This window comes from Acomys russatus, chromosome 8 (assembly GCF_903995435.1).
Source record: "Acomys russatus chromosome 8, mAcoRus1.1, whole genome shotgun sequence".
NCBI classification, from domain to species: Eukaryota; Metazoa; Chordata; class Mammalia; order Rodentia; family Muridae; genus Acomys; species Acomys russatus.
Window position 1 is genome coordinate 28,435,642 of NC_067144.1, and position 4,712 is coordinate 28,440,353.

Here is a 4,712-nt window from a genome sequence, read left to right on the forward strand (position 1 = left end):
TACTGTTTTGTTGGGTGATTCCTGGTGCCATGAAGAAGGACAATGGGGAGGGCCCATTTTCCCCTGCAGCTCACGGTTTTCTCTAAAATTAAAGAGATTGAGTATAAAGCCCCTACTCCACTCAGATCTATTGCTGGTGGCATTACTAAACCCAAGGAAAAATAAATATACAGAGCATCTCGAGACTACTCAGCACTTGAAAATATGTTGCTGAATTTTATTAAGCAAACGTCAATACTACATGTCACACACACAAGGAATACTGTTTCAGTTTCAGGAGGAATGCAATTCTGATCTGGATAAGTTGGTCATGGTTTTGTGACCTTGGAGGAAAACAATCCTAAGTAATGAAATCTCCAGGTGGTACCTTGGAAGCCCTCTGGGGTGTGAAAGAAGGCCAAAGAAGAATAATTGAGACTAAGAAAGACTTACGAAGCCTACTTTAGAGTGGAACAACATTGTTTCATAAGTAATTACCATGATGGTAGCTTCCCATCTGGAGTAATTCCCATGGAAGCTGACCTTCATATGAAAGGGTAGCCTTAGCTGACAGAACCTGTGACCTAGGGATCAATTGCAGCCTACAAATTAAGTCAGGAAGTACCTGGCAAATTTTGGCCTTGACAGCAAGCAGTAGGAGAAGCAATCAAGAGGGCAGTTTCTTCCAGCCTGGCATGCAAGTTTAAGTCAGAATCTGAACCAAATCTGTAAACTGGCCTTACCTTGTTGGTACCTCCACTCTTACTCTGATCTCTGAAACGTGGCCTTGGCTTCAGCTGCAAGTTGGGCCTTGCATCGGGCCAGACACCACACAATAGGGCTCTCACGTTCTCAATTTATTTCCCTTCCCTCCTCTTTCCTTTCTCTTCTCTTCCTTTTCCTACTGAGAATTCTCAAACAAAAAGTTCTTGGCCTTAATCTTATTTTTGGCCTGTGCCAGCCACACAGTACTACAACTCTGTTTCTTTCTTTCTCTTTTTTTTTAATTATAAAAACTTTATTTTATTTTTTTTTTTTTAGTTCACATCTTTATTTTTATTTTTAAAATATATTTATTACTTTATTCATATTATATCCCAATTGTTATCCCATCCCTTGTATCCTCCCATTCCTCCCTCCCTCCCTCCCATTTCCCCCTACTCCTCTCCCCTATGACTGTGACTGAGGGGGACCTCCTCCCCCTGTATATGCTCATAGGGTATCAAGTCTCTTCTTGGTAGCCTGCTATCCTTCCTCTGAGTGCCACCAGGCCTCCCATCCAGGGAATGTGGTCAAATATGGGGCACTAGAGTTCATGTGAAAGTCAGACCCCACTCTCCACTCAACTGTGGAGAATGTCCTGTCCATTGGCTAGATCTGGGTAGGGGTTCGAAGTTTACTGCATGTATTGTCCTTGGCTGGTGCCATAGTTTGAGCAGGACCCCTGGGCCCAGATCCACCCGTCATAGTGTTCTTCTTGTAGGTTTCTAGGACCCTCTGGATCCTTCTATTTTCCCATTCTCCCATGCTTCTCTCACATAGAGTGCCAATAGGATGTCCTCCCCTCGGTCCCACTTTCCTGGTAAGTGAAGACTTTCATGGGACATGCCCCTTGGGCTAGTGTCCAGATATAAGTGAGTATATACCATTTGAAAAAATATGGAATGCTTCACGAATTTGCGTGTCATCCTTGCACAGGGGCCATGCTAATCTTCTCTGTATTGTTCCAATTTTAGTATATGTGCTGCCGAAGCGAGCATAACCCTGTTTCTCTTAAGCCTCGCTTCAAGCTTTATTGTTTTGTAAACACCGTCAGTAAATCTTTCCTAGTTTTTTTTTTTTTTTTCAAAATTGAGGATCATGAATGCGTAAACTTTTCTTATGAACCATTTTACTTTTCCTCTTTTGTCCACCCATTGGCTTTCAAAGGCCATAGCAATGAGCCTGCACTGGACAGCATCTATTCATAAAATGGCAACTGAAGGTTCAGAAAAATAGGGGAGGGAAGGGCACAGGTGCAACAGCTGGGGAAAAAGAACGCAGCCTGGCTTGAGGGAAGGGACTTGAAACATTTTAAAAATCCCTCCTTTTTGATACAATTCATTTGGTAACTTTGATTTTTGTGAATCTGGGTGGTTTAGAAGACTTGTCTTAGTAAATTATCAAAAGAATCCATATTGGCAGAAAAAGTAGGCAAAGCAGTGTCCTCTTTAGGTTAGATGGTGGTGCTCTCAGGGAACTTGCCAGTATTTCTGGGGTGGGAACAGTGTGTGTTTGCTGACGCCAACACTTTTCCCATCTTTGATCTCCTTTGCTGCCTCTTGGGAAGCCTTGGAACGCTGATTGCTTTCTACAGCGAAAGGCTTGTTTTGAGTTCCACGTTCACTTACCAGTGTCTGGCCACAGGAATCAAAGGGAGACCGAGCCAGCCAAAGCTCTGCTAATATACCACGTGGGATCATTTCAAAGAGTCAGGGTTGGCACGACTTAACTCTTGTCAACTTCCTGTACTGTCATCTTCCATACTCTGGGTTCACACCAAAGGCAAAGGAAATGATGGCATTTCCTTCAGCTGTGAGATTTGAGGAGAGACTTTTTGTTGATTTTATAATTACTCAGATGTACTAAACAGTGTCCAACAGTATGACAGTATAAAGTCTGCTGCTGCACTGGTGTCTTTGATCACTTGCATATGAGCCAGTTATTAGAGTGGGAAGCAGTGTTACAGCTCATCTGTTTTGATATCACTGGCTCCTAGCTAGATTCCTGTTTTATGGTAGAAATTAATATTTTTCTTAGATTTGTGATTAATTCTGTCATTTGCTTAACTCTAGCATGTATCAAATCTAAACCAAAACAAATAAATCCAGAGGAGACCCGTGGTGTGGTGAGCGGTGTTCTCCCCTCCCCCAACACTCAAGGTCTGAACTTCTTTTGGAAAAGAGTCTTAGATACAATTGGGTTTAGGTTCTGAGGTTATCCTATGTTATCCTTGAGTTCCCACATTCAGTAACCCAAAGAGGGAGTCAGATGCTGGCTTCAAATGATGCTCCAATGACTGCCTCCTCCTACCAGAACAGACACCTGTCATTGATTCCCCCAGGACTTCTAGAAGGAACCAACAGGGCTCATGTTTTAGTTTCAAATTATGCCTTTCAGAATGATGAAATAATGTTTTTTTTTTTTTTTTTTTTTGTTACTTCACACCACAGAATTTATGTTATGGCACCCCAGAATCAACTGTAAGATTGATACATTAAAAAACAAACAAACAGTAAAATCAGTCTTCAGTTCTCCTTGTATGTGGGCAGGTAGGTGGAACATAGACTGTGTCTAATGCAGACTGTTGCACTGTCCTGAAAATCCACTGAACCAGGAATTCCCACTTCAAGTCCCAATTCATTGTCACTATGGGTGAGTCTCACTTTTGCCCTTGACTTCTGTTTTCCATTATAAAAGGAAGATGTTCCCACACCCCCTTAGACAGGGTGGAGGGCAGTGAGCTTGTAGAAGGGGTGAACATGAGAGGGAATAACAGGAGTGGCACATTTTAATGTCTGCCTAGTAGCTCATGGAATGGCACAGAGTGTTTAGATTATGTAATACCCTTCCACCAGCGAGTCTGCAGTCCTTACACACTTTCAGAGTTGGGACACTCATGTTCCAAATAGACCAGACCAAAGCTGGTATGTCATTACATTTTTATGGGGCCTTAACAATCTTCAGATGGCAACATAGCTGTGCCAGCTGAATGGCTGTAGAAAAATCAGTATAAAATATGACCAAGAAGATTGTACACTAGAAAAATGGTGTGTGTTGACAATACATCAGTCTCAAGAGGAGTCCTCATACGGAAGGTGGACCTCTGCCATTAGCCCCATGAATTGGGCCTTCCTTTGTGTTCCACAGCTATGTGGGGCCCAAGAAACAGCCTTATGATGTGACTGCAATAGTGCAGATCTTCCGTTTGCCTCATTATAAAAGCTCATGTTAGAGACTGCCCTATCCGTTCGGTGTTGTGACTCAGCTATGGGGACAGGGCTTCCTAGAGAGGCACAGACTCATGGGGTCTAGGACCACAGCAGATGCTACTCAGTCTCCAGGATGGCTTTATTCCTATCTTTGTTTGGGTGCCAGGAAGTTGTTCAGTGGTTAGAGAGCCTATAATGATTTTGTTAGTGGATTTAACAAGGAAAGTTTCTTGAACTAGTATGAAGTATCTTTATAAAGAATCTTATGAATCTTGACCACTGGGCAGTGTCCAGCATGGGTTCCATCTTATGGAATGAGCCTTACATCCAATCAAGAGTGTTTGGTTACTTCCCAAACCATTGCACCAGGATATTGTGCAGGAAGGTCACCATTGTAGATCACACGGCTGGTAGTTGTGTTGGTGTTTACCAGTCTCATTACCGTGAATACTAGTCACTAGGGGGTGAAGGCTCTAGTTAGTACTAGCTTGACTTCTCTGTGTTCAGTGAGATATATAAGTGTTGTCTTCAGCAATAAAGCCTTAACATAAGTTTGTGGAGAGCAACCTATAACTTTGGCAGTAGTACCAAATAGTACCAATAAGATATCTGAGGGTTTCTATGGGGACCCTTTGGCCAACAACTCAACTGGATGTAACCAATTACTGACATGAGCTGAGGGGGAACTGAATACTATTGTTCTGGTAAAGGAACATAACAATAAAATGACTCCAGATAACATTCTACTATACCCACATATCA

At 42.5% G+C, this 4,712-nt stretch overlaps 1 non-coding gene across 1 annotated transcript; it reads right to left on the reverse strand.

The window, feature by feature from the left end:
• Positions 1 to 1,632: 1,632 nt before the first annotated feature.
• On the reverse strand, positions 1,633 to 1,739 carry LOC127193508 (U6 spliceosomal RNA). Its single transcript, XR_007831149.1, has one exon. It is a non-coding gene; the product is annotated as a U6 spliceosomal RNA (small nuclear RNA).
• Between the last annotated feature and the right edge of the window lie 2,973 nt (positions 1,740 to 4,712).